This window comes from Charadrius vociferus, unplaced genomic scaffold, assembly GCF_000708025.1.
Source record: "Charadrius vociferus isolate BGI_N301 unplaced genomic scaffold, ASM70802v2 scaffold324, whole genome shotgun sequence".
NCBI lineage: Eukaryota > Metazoa > Chordata > Aves > Charadriiformes > Charadriidae > Charadrius > Charadrius vociferus.
The window spans coordinates 4,422,312-4,434,669 of NW_009648041.1; positions in this window are offsets into that span (position 1 = coordinate 4,422,312).

Below are 12,358 nucleotides of genomic sequence, written 5' to 3' on the forward strand. Positions count from 1 at the left end.
GCAAATTGCTTTGTTAGATGCCAAAGATTTCTGTGCCCGTACATTCCCTTAAAAGCCACTTTTCTCAGATGGGGAGATGGCTTTGAGTGTTGGTTGAATTTGTTATTCCTGGAAGCACACGCATACTTCCTGAGCCAGGGAAGCCACTTGAAAATAAATTGTATTCTGCAGAACTGTTTTCTTTTCAGAATAAACCCAGCCTCTCTACTCTAGGTGATGTGCAAAAAAGAAGATGAAAGGGGATTGCGAAGTAATTAAAAAGCGTCCCTGGTTTTAGAGTTTGGTTTTGAATCTCCTTCATTTTGCTCTGAAATTATAATCTCAAATTCAAGGTAGCGGGTGAATTATCGTGTAAAAGCGTCGGCATATTTAATGCTATTTTTGGTGGAAGCAAGGAATAGAAAATGCCTTTAGTTACAGATGCGGTTAAACTGGAGCCCACTGTCTGTGTCTTACCCCCTCCTCAAAGCTCTCAGACCTGTGCAGAAATTCAATTTTCAGTTCTAAATCATTTAGCCCCAAAGAAGAGAAAGTAAGTGGTTTGTCTGAAAAGGCTGAAGATTGAATTCCATCATCCTGGGGCGTGAAGCCTGTGAAGATGCGGCTATCAAACTATAACCGGTATAACCCCCAGTTTCTCATGGCCTGACCAGCAAAATGACTCCGTGCTCTGATCACACGCTTTCTTTTACGGCGGGTTGTCCGTAAAGTACGTGAGGACTGAAAAGTTCATCTGTGTGGGCTGCGGTCTGGAGGATGGAAATTGGGTGTACGTAACCAAATCCTCATTAATACAGGTCGATACTTGAAAGGTGGCTTTGTGTGCAAAAAGTGAAATCAAATTCAATAAAAATCTCCCCAACTCCTTAGGAGCCCGGTTGCTGTTTTCTAATCAGATCTGCATTACATTAAACTGTGTGCCATTCAGCTTGTTAACAAGCTTTGGCATTAAATAAAGCTGTCACCGGAGTTTGGTGAATGAATAGCCATTAGGAGTGTCTTTTGCATAATGTCTTGCAGAGAAAAGCCTTCGAGGGAGGTGGTCCGGGAGGAGGGAAGGGAAGGGAATTTATAACCTACTCCTGGTGCAATTAGTGTGAATATGCAAACCTGAAAGGTGACAAATGGTTGGCAGCTCCCGGAAGGGAGCGAGTGGCTTTTGCCGCTGTTAAGCCTACTGTGAGGAACTAATTTCAGATTTACTCTGGGCAAAGTAAAATTACAGCCTTAGTGCTGTATTTAAAAGAGCGGATCCTGCGTCTTGGGAGATCGGCGTGTGTTTAGCACACAGAGGGCACAGTTTGTTTGCTCCTTCAGAAAGCCTTGCAAGAAGCGATACTCTTTCAATTCACCAGACCTCGGTGTTCCTTCCTCTTTACCTTCTCCTCCAAAACTACCAGTTCTAAACCACAGAAGAGGACACCGAAACCTCCCGTCCGTGTTTGAACTCTGGTTCGGTGGGGGGGGGATGTCCCACCTGGTTCATGTGGGGCTGATTTCAGAGGGAAGGCATTCAGATGCTGTGACAGATAAGATAATTTTAAAAATAGTGTCTGAAAACCTTTGGAGAAGCCTTTGTTGCCATAGTTATTCTTCTCGTTTGCAGAAGCGTTTAAATAACAGTAATAAACATGACATAAAGACAAAGACTGACTTACTGGGTTTTTCATTTCAGTGTGAGATTGTGTTTTACATCTTTTCTTGGAGTTTCTTTTCTTGCATGTGCTGTGTAATCTTAGTCCCTTGAAATCACATTTTCGGTGGGGAAGGGATCTGCTTCTCTTCATGCATGGCTGTGACACATCACGGTCTTAATATCAGTGGTGTGTGTTTGCACAGCTCTTAATGCCTGGCCCTTACCTTCCAGGGCAGCGAGTTATGCGATTGTCAACTTAATATTCAGTAATATTCCAGATGAACAAGTGAAGGTTTGGTGCCTACAGTTGTTTTGAGCATTTGTTTCCATAACTCAGCATCTCACTATAATCTACTGCGGCGAAACCCACAGGAGTGTGATCTCATCTGGCCTTGTCAGATCTGTTGACCTGCAAGGACAAACTTCTCAGGAGGGACCACCTGGAGGTCCCAGATGATCCAGGCTCAGCCCAAAGGGGTGTGATTGACTGCTGGAAACCTGTGGACAAGGCTAAACTGACGGACAAGGAAAAAGAGCAGACGTGTAGTGAGATGGTGACCTGGTAAATGAGGTGGTTGACCAGAGATGTTTGAGGTTGCTGGGTGATGGTTGATAGGTCGCTTTGCAACTCCCGTCCCTGCCTTGTTGACTGTAGGCAGGGAGTTGCTAGTGGCAGTGAACGTTTATTTTCTTTGTGTGTTTGTCCAGTTCCAGTGCTCTGGACGTTATCTGCGTGCGTGTGACGAGCAGCAGACGGGACTGTCCGTGCAATGAGAAGCTCTCGGTGTGTTTGCATCCCTGATGTGCGTTCTGCTGGTGCTGGCCCTGCCCGCAGGATGGACATCCCAGCAGACACGCGTACACATCTTGGGGCGCCTTTGGGTCTCTGGTTTGATGCCTAGTGCCTCATCCAGAGAGCAGAAACGATAATATTTGTAATGCAGCAAGTGAACGAATAACACCGAGTCCTGAAGCATTTGTTTCTACTTTCAAAAAAAAAAAAGTACAGATTATTGCTTCCATATGTTTTCAGCATTTTTCGTAGGTTATGTATCTTTCACGCACACTCTCCCAGCTTTTCCCTTTCATGAATAACGTGCTTTGTGCCTCTCTCTCCTTTAGGATTCAGATATTCCACACTTCCTTGCATGTTTATTTGAAAGGTTTTGGAGATGTGAGAATAGCAATACCTTATCTCGGATGGGCTTATGCTCGCATCGCTGCCGTGGCCAACTGCGCCCGGCCCGGGGCGGGGGGGTTAGCAAGTTTTTCATTTTGCAATGGGAAACCTACTGCAATAGGTAAAACTCAGCCGGTGCCATCCATCCCGGTGCTCCGGAGGTGAGTCCCTGACAGACCACAGAGGGGACAAGCAGACTGCTGTCCCCAGGGCTGGGTGGGAGTCACCTGTCTCACAAGGGTGCTGGTGTCCTGGTGGAGGGGATGCAGAAATATCAAAGGTGGGTTTTGTCTGCTGATTTTAAGGCCTTTCACAAATGGATTGGTATCGTTGCCTTGTTTCTAATGGGTTTTGTTTGGTTGGTTTGGGTTGGTTTGGTTTTGTTGTTGTAAGCAGTTCAGAAAGGAGAAGTCACGAAGTCATTCCCTGCCAGGTTAGTCATTGACAAAGTCGGTGTCCTTCAGCCTCTGTGCCCAGGGTGACTTGGGGTGGGCGGCTGCTGTGCGCGCTGAAGCTCAGCTCAGGAAGATGCTGGAGCGTGCACTTTGCTTGGCATAAATGCCTTCAGCTGTCCTATTTACTTAACACCTGTGAGACTAAGTGCTTGGGTAAGTGAAAAGTCAGGGTCTACTTTTTCTTTGAGGTTTCAACCCCTGTGGCAGTGGGGAAAGAGCAGGGGACCTCGTGATGGCTCGTGCAGCTGCCACCGTTCCCCCGGCGTCTCTGCCAAGGGGAAGCCGGGCCATCAGGACGGGAGTTTGGGTGGGTTTGAGAGTAGGGATCCCCGTCAGGTTTTCAACTTTGTCCTCCCCTGGGAAAATCCATCCTTATGTAAGTGTTGAGCGCACCATCGCAACCAGTTTTTTGGCTTGTCCCTTCCACGTCTTCATGCCCTACTGCTGAAACAGCACTTAAAACAGCCGAGACTGATAAGGTATCCTGTTTGTGTTGGCTGGGAGACACGATATCCACTTTAACAGAGCATTACAATATTGGAGGCAGTGTTGTCCCTGGCGAAAAGCCTAAAATAAATTCTTTAATTTTTTTGTATGCGATGTACAAAAGAGCAGGTGAGGTATGTACTTGTATCCGGGCAAGCCCGGGGAGCCTGTTTGAAGTCCTTTACAAGCCACTCAGGATTGTATTGCAAGAACTCAAAGGAGTTTGAGACACTTCTTGATTAAATTTCAGCTGTGCACAGAGCCCTAGTCTGCAGCTGCTGTAACTGGAGTTGTTCTGCTGCCGGGCTCTGCCCTGCTCCATCACGGCTGAGCTGCCGGCAAAAGCCAAACAAGCAGAATTTCTCCCAGAAAAAGGGCAGTGTGGGTAGGTTTTCTGTCTGTTTGGAAGCAGCCTTGTGCGATTCGAGTTTTATGAATGGGGTAAAAACCCACTAATAAGCTGATGCAGGTTTTGGGCGGGTTTGGGGGGGGTTTATTCTGTTACTGGAGTGATTGTGAATGATACCGATGATGGAGGGGGCAGAGTGGACAAATACCAAATTCTGACTTTACCTGATATTTTATTCCTAGACTAAACAAATCTTTTAAAAAGTTGGTGGTTTGGGGTTTTGGGGTTTTTTTGCGCTAAGTTTTAGGAAAAATGACTACAGCTGCTTTTTGCTGTGCCAAGAGTGACATGTTACCTGCTCCGGCGTGAGCGAGTGGGATTTGCCATCCCGAAGGCAGAACGATGGTCACGAGCATTTTCCCGGCTCCTCGGCCGTGGGGTTGTGCTGCTGCGCACCGGCAAAGCACAGCTCCCTCATGGAGCCTTTTGGGATGGAATTGCCCAAAACAGAACTGCAAAACTCGGATTGCCTTGCAGTGGGGATCTCCTTCCAGCAGGCAGCTGTGGGTGCCGGGGGGGGTTGCTGCCGTTATGGATTTGGGTGCTGCATAGGGTGTGAATTAGTGGGATGTGGTGAACTGATTTAACAGCTCAGCGCCCGAGTTCCCTGTGCATCCACCCCGAGCCCAGGGTGAACGGGTTAAAACAGTTGTTGAAGCCTCTGCTGAGCTGATGGGAGGGAGGAGGTGAGAGATGGAGGGTCACATTGGTCCCATGGCACGCAAAGCCGGGGTGTCATCCCTGCCCTCGGCATCCCCATATGCTTACTAGGTTTTGTCCTCCTTGCCGGCCCCGTAGGAGCGCAGTGAGTCCATCCTCCCTGCAGGATGTCCCACAGAGCCCTGGCGATGGCCACCTGGGGCGTGCGGCACGTGTTCGGTGGGGAAGGAAACCTCCCTTGATAGAGGGTTTGCAACAGGCCTTTGTCACGAGCGCAGTGCAGCATGAAGAGCTCCCGGCCACCAATTCGGAAAGAAAGCCGAAGCGGGTGGATAAAGGCTGGTACCCGAGATCCTCAGCTGGAGGGGGCCAGGGGGCAGCTATTGGGCTGACGCCCACCGAGCGCTGCTCTCCTTCTTGTTGCTCTCCGCTGTAGAGGGCTGTTCAGTGCTTTCAAGAGGTTTTCTTGTGTTTTGTTCCCTTTCTGTTTGCCTTTAAAAAGTCAATCTGCAGTCTTTTATTTTTTTTCAAAGACATTCTTCCCCCCCGCCCAGTAATCCATCCTTATTACACCAGTGAGTCACTCTTCAAATAATCAATTGCATTTTCATTGTCTGGCTTGTAAGTCTATCACCGAGCTTAAGGACGACGGATAGAATCAGCTGAGACCTTTGGCAGATGGTTTTGCAATTCGCAATGCTCGTTTGGATATTTGCTTCTTTTTTTTTTTTTTCCCCCTCCAATGAATAATCTCCCAGCCGAGCCGTGGCGGGGGAGAGCCGGGCTGGGGACTCTTCCCCGCGCGCACAGCATCTCTGCGGTCACTATCTAACGTCGGAGGAATTTGTAACGTTAGCAGAACTGTCTGATGCGAGGAAAAGTAATTTCGGGGTAAGCCTCGCGAGGACGACTTGTAAAGAGCTCGTTTCTCGTGGGCTGTCGTGTCCTCGCGGGCTCAGGGCGTGCATCACTGCGGCCGATGATCAGTCTTCCTCAGGTTCACTGATGCTACAGCTGAGAGGTGTATATAAAATTGAAGGTGCTCCTCTCTTCTGCCGGAGAGGCCGTTTCTTCCCCTGTGTGCGGCTCTTTGCTCTCCACAGGGCCTTGATGCCAGAGCTTAACACTTTGAGCGCTAAGTATTACAATTATTATTCTTACCGCGGAGGGAGGCACTTTGTACTCAGCCACCGCCGCAAATATTTCATCCCCTATCAATTGCCCTCGTGCAGATGCTGCCGCCGCGGCGATAAAAGACATAATGGCTGCTCTCGCTGATAAGGGGAGTATATAAATATAATTATTGAAATCCCTACGCAGAGCCTGTGGATGGATGGAGGAGTCCCTCTCCCTGCCAGGGGTTTTTCTTGCTCCGGAGCCCATCGGGGAGAGCAGGAGCACTCGCCCCAGCGCGCTGCTCCCCGCGGCCCTCAAAGTAAAGAAGTCCCTCCTCCACTTTCTTTCCTCCTCTTCGTCTTCTTGAAACGAAGCCATGGGCCCCGGGGGAGCCGAGAGGAAAGCCCCGAGCAGCGCGGGTTGGAGATGCTCGGAGGTGGCTGGTGCTCAATGCGGTCAGTGCAGGTCTAAGGACCCAACCCGACCTTGCGGGGAGCGTACTGCAGCCGAGGAGCCAGATATTATTTAGATCGAGCCAACAAAAAAAAAAATATTTCCATGGCAGCAGTAACCATAGGAAACCTCCCCAGCGTGTCTTGGGTGGTTCCTGTTTCCTTGCCTTCAGCTGTTTGCTCTGCCAGCGGAGCAGCGGTGTCAAGCGCTCCGTGCCCTTGGTGCCACCAGGAGTGGCTGGTGAACCCGGCTGTCCTCTCCCTGGGCTGTCCCCAGGGGCTCAGCAGCCACTCTCCGGGATGCATCGCTGCTCCTGGTTTTTCTCTTGCACTCTAGTTGGTAAAAAGATGCTTTCAGAGGATTCTTTAGACGCTGTAAAGTCTCAAAGCCACCTTTTTACCTTGTGTCAGCTCACAAATGCGTGTTTGATCCTTAAATACCCAAGGCATGAAAGTGAATTGGCTCCCAGGGTCCAATTCTTCTTCCTTTCTATAGCGTCTTAGAAAGATGCTTTTATATTTCCTCTGGCTGAGCGAGTGATGCTTGGCCTTCAACCAAGATGGGGAATCTAGGACAAGAATCACTGAAAATAGCAAGATGAAAAGTTATAAAAAAAAAGCCAACTTTTTGTTGGGGAAAAATGCTGGTAAAAGATTTCGTTTAAAAAAAATAAACTGGAATATTTTTGATCAGCTTCATGCGGACACGTTTACAGGAGGGTGTAAGAGGAGGCTTATTTTCCTGGGTACTGCCTCCTCTAGGAAATCCAAGCCGTGAAGTGAATACAAATGCTGGAAATGGAGAGGTTGTGGAGTGAGTCACTGGAAGGGATGGGGAACCAGTTGTGCCGGTGTGGCCGTGCGGGTTTGGCAACCAGCTCATCGAGCGACAGGGACGGGGCGGCTGCGTGGGAGCATGGGGGGCCTGAGCATCGCTGGAGACTGCACCCATGGGTGCTCTGGCCCCACCGCCCTCCGAGGGCAGCGTGGAGATGTGCCCACCGAGCTTTGTGGGGCAGATGGGTCCCACTTGCACAGCCGAGGTGTTGCACAGAGATGGGTTAAAAAAAGACGGCTCCTTCTGTGGGAGCGTGAAGCAGACGGGGGTGGGGGGGAATACATCATGATGTCAATAACTGGGGTTTTGATGTTAGCATACCGTGTGGCGCTGCTCCGTCCTCCCCAAGCCATCGGGTGCTCATCGTGGCAGGGTTTTGCTCCATGGAGGAGGACCTGGTTGGTCTTTGACCCATCTGCCTTGGGTTGGAGGTGGAGGACCCCTTTGCAGAGATGCTGCTGGGCTTGTCTCGTAAGCTGCCCTGGCTCTTTGCAGGTGGTTTAGTCCCTTTTTGCAAAGCCCACAACTCTACAGAAGTCGGATTTTTGCTTAAGATTACACAACGTTTGAAGAAGTGGCAGTGGGGCAGGGCCAAGGCTGATTCCCTCTCTTTTCTCGCCTGCCAAACAAATGGGAATGCTCACCAGGGAGCTGCGCCCGTGCCGTATTAAATCTGCGTTCGGTGCCATAAAGGCCACGTGCTGGAAATGCAGCCCCTTTAAATGTCAGATTTGAGAAGAGCTGGGACGTGAGAAGACAATGAAAGTTAATATTCTTAAGTCAGGTTTGTGCAGTGTAGCCTGGATTTTTAATATCAAGTGCATAATTTATTACAAGATGTAGTGGCTTCAAATACATATATTTGAATATGTTTTAGTATTATCTTCCCTTCCAGTAGCAGGAACAATGCTGCTTTACAAAAGAAAAATGATTTCATGTTGCCATGCGATAGTTTCAGCTTGTACCTCTAATAGATGTGCAGTTTGCTGAAGTGTGAAGGCTATCTGGTAAATGCCTGAATAATAAAGCTATATTGTTTGTTCTCATTTCCCTCTGCTATTTTCAAACGTATAAATAAAACATTTTCACACTGTACCCTGCGCAGTTCCAGCCCAGACTATTTACTTTCTGCTGATGCAACCTGTAGGAGATGTGAATCTGGCAGGAGAAATCTGGTGGCATTGCTGTTGCATGTTGCGCTCCGAATGATCAAACGTCATTTTGAGAAATATTTTGTCCGAAGTAAAGTTAGAAGTATTTAAAAAAAAAAAAAAATCTTGTTTTTAAACAAAGAAGCATTTGTCTGTGCGTACAGCAGAGGGCACTCGGCATTGCTGCGTTGGGACGCTGCTGCTCGGGGCTGCCTGAAGGGGAAAAAAATTCCTGTACTTAAATTATATTTTGCAGAAATGAAATACTTTGTGTGTGTGTTTGCTTATATATGTGTGTGTTAGTGTGTCTATAAAAAGACACAGGGTGGCATATATATAAAAATAATCCCAGCACATAATATAAAACTTAAATATTCGTAGTGGTTGCTGAAGTTGGATGAAACGCATGTTGTGTTGATTAATGCTCAGCCTGGTGTTCGCTAAGTTTCAGAGGGGGTTGAAGCATGCTGAGAGGGGAAAACGAAGAGGCCCCGGCTAGTGAAGGGTTGCAATCTTCATCTTCCTTGCAAAGACAGAGTCTGGAAACATCTTGTGATGTTGGGAACTACCCCAAGTCAAGGAAAGGTCTTGAAAGACGGATAGTATCGGGGTATGCGGAATTATGAGTCCTTCTTTCTGGAAAAGAAGCGACACGTCTAGGGGCTGGGGGGGGTTCTGTTGGAGTTTACAGTGCTGTGGTCTCGCTCCTGGCAGCACCAAAGCTGGTGGTGTTGCAGGGCTCTTGTGAAAGTCCTTGAGATGGTTCTTTATTCCCATCTTAGAAGTTGTCAGCTGTTTAAGGAAACTTAAAATACTGAGTTTGGTGGGTGGTGCAGGAAGCAGCCGTGGCCCCAGGGGGGATGCGGGAGGGCTGGACGCTGGCTGGAGCATCCTTAGTTGGAAGATGAAGTGCCTGCTTGCTAGTGAGGGACCCCATCCTGCAGGTATGGAGATGTGTGCTTCGTTGTCCAACAGAAACTGACTTTTTTCTTTTTTTTTTCCCCCCCTCTGTAGCTAGTTGCACAGACACTACCAAGACATGTTTCTCATTGAATGCTCAGTGCACCTTGTGCTCCTTTTAAGAGGGAATAAAGAACCCCAATGCCATATCTGTGCTCACCTTTTGGCTTTGCTGTGGTGCCATTAAAATATTCAGGGCAGCTGGATTTTGTGCCACGCTTTAGCTGATGTGTTTCCTCGTGAAACCATAAGATGCCATGCTGAATTTTCAGATTTTAGTCATTAATTCGAGAGGAATTCGGATTTCCTCTGTGTCCCTCAGTGAGCTGCTTAGATTGGGCTTAATCTAAACCTCTCAAAGCATTACTCTCACACAGGGCTGGAAATGTCAACACTGTTGTATAAAATATGGGGCTGGTAACAAGAGTGAGAGGGCATGTGGTTCAAGATAACCAGTTTATGCAAAATACCCAACTGGGTGGATTTTGCTACTGGATATCTGTGGACTGTAATGATCAGAGAAATATGGAAGTGTCGGAGGGGCCATATAATAATGGGCGCTAATTAAGATGAAATGGATTGGGGTGGTAGGGAGTAATCCAAGATTACAATAGTAAGGGTTTTTTTTAAATAGCTCCATCTATTTGGGAGGGCAGCAGAGCTCCTTGTCAGAGGGCTTAAACCAGCTGCTCCACAGGATCCTTGCAAGCAGCGTTCACCCTTGCCTGGTTATTTCTCAAGAGCTGGGTACAGGTAAGACAGGAAATACGTGAATGATTTTGTGGGCACAAGCTGGCCTGCGTGCTGTAAAGCACCTTCTCACTAGGATAAAAATGCTGTGATATTGATGTGTCTGGATAATTGCTTTTCTGGAGGTCTTACTGGAGCTGGGGTCTGGGAAGGGGCATTTTGTCCCGTTACGGCGGTTCCTGCATCGCATGTTTCAGAGCTGTGAGAGCAGCCTGGTCCTGCCCTGACCGGTTGGATGCTCCCGCCTGGGCTGGGGAGGTGCTGGGAGAACGCTACTGGGAATGAACTCTCGCAGTTCTGGGATTGGGACCAAAAGCAAGGTGCAACACCACAGCCTGGTCTGTAGGACCCCGGTTCTTCCCCACCGGCTCCAGGGTTTTGGGCAGGAGCAGATGTGCAGAGCCAAGCACATCTCTGCTGGTGATGTTTGGCTCTTGTAAGGCTTTACTGGTCCTTTTTCAGCGTTGACCGTGGCCACTGGAGCACTGGACTTAGCACACCAAGTGCTTCAGGCGCCCGACTCCTTAGGAAATGATGGGTATGAGATGTTTTGCAGGAGCTTGTCGTCGTTAAAGGAGATTTGGCAACACCTAGCGCAAAGGGCTGCGCTCGTGGGCAGCCCAGCCTTGTGCTGGAGACCGGTGAGCCTTAGGACGCACCTCAGCCAATGTCAATAGAAATGAAACTGCTTAAATACACAGTTAAAATATGTTGTTATGTTAGCATGTGGACCTCCGTGCAAGATTGCTCTTTAACTGTAGCCATTAAAGGACCCCCATGGAAGAGGTACAGGGGGCTGGTAAAAAAAAAAAGAAAAATAATTCCCAGTCTTAAATGTGTGTTTGCTGCCAAGCGGATTTGGGGCTGAGGTGAAAGGTAGCTGCTTTTTGGGGGTATTTCTATCCAAAACCTTGTAGGTTGTAAGAAGAAACGGGTTAAAAAGATGCTGCGTGCTTCCTTCCAGGTGATGAAATCCAGCTGCTCCGTCTGCTGGCTCTTCTCCTCCGTGCTTTCCCGCCCGGTGCCCGAGCCGTGGTAGCAGAGAAGGCGGTTACCCATGGCTAGCACGTCGTTGCGGTGCGGCTCGGCCGTCTTCCCGGGCTTTTCCAGATGATCCGGGAACTCGAGCAGTTCATAAAAGGAGCGAGTAGCCAAACGGACCAATAAAAGGAGTTTGTGGAAAAGCCCCAATATATTTTATGAAGAAAAAAAACGGATCCTCTAACGTGAGGGTTGTGTCTTGTAAAATTTTGCAGGGCTGCTAGGGCTGTTAAACGCTGGCTTTCCGCTCTCTTTGAGCGCACGCAGTAACTGTCTAAGCTTTCTTTTTGGCCTGAGCTCTTCCAAGCTTGGGGTGAAATCCTAACCCTGGGGAAGTCACTGGGAGACGTGCCATGAGTTTTCCAGGGACCTGGAAAGCGATCTTCAGTGCAAGACCTATGATGACAGCCTTCAAAAAAAAAAAAAAAGTCTGGCTTTTGTGGGGCATTTTAGGCAAGGTGAAATACAGCTTTGCATCTTCTTAATGCTCCTTGATGGCAACAACTGCAGCCAGAAGGCCAAAATTTGGCTTGACCATGCCTCTCACTGGGAGATGCCTTTGCCCGATCCAGGAAAAGTTAAGCCGTTTGGATTTGAGCGATAGAGGAGTTTGCAGCAGCGGGACGGCGCGTACACAGGCGGCGTTTCTAACCATGGTAACCCAACGACTGAAATTTCAGCCCAGCACAGAGGGCAAGCACAGGGCTGATCAATGATTTAACTCCCCCCCCCTCTCCGCCAAGCTGTTTAAAGGGCTTGAAGCAGACAGGGAGCTCGGGGGCCCGGCCGGCTTGGGGGGGTTTCATACACCATCAGTAGCTGCAGAGATCTCATCTCCCCACACTGCCCCAAAGCCCGTGGGATGGGGAGGCAGCAAACGAGGGGCAGCATCCTTGGAGACCGAACCCCTTTGTGTCCTTGCGAGGACAGGCAGGGAGTTGCAGGAAAGCAGAAAACAGGGATCTTAACTCCCCCTTCAACGTTTTATACGTCTGTGCACAGGAGCATCTGCAGCTTCGACCTTGACGCTACCCGACCTGTGAGGTTTTTGACTAAATCTTTTTAGTATTCTCCTTGTGTGGTTTGAATTTATTCCGATGGACTGCAGAGATGTGGTGGTGTTCAAGCTAAGCTTGAATTTCTTAGCTGATAAAAATTTGATACCATTCTTCTCTCTTGCCCCCAAAGGGCAAAGCTGCAGAGCTCAGCTGATCTTATGAGATC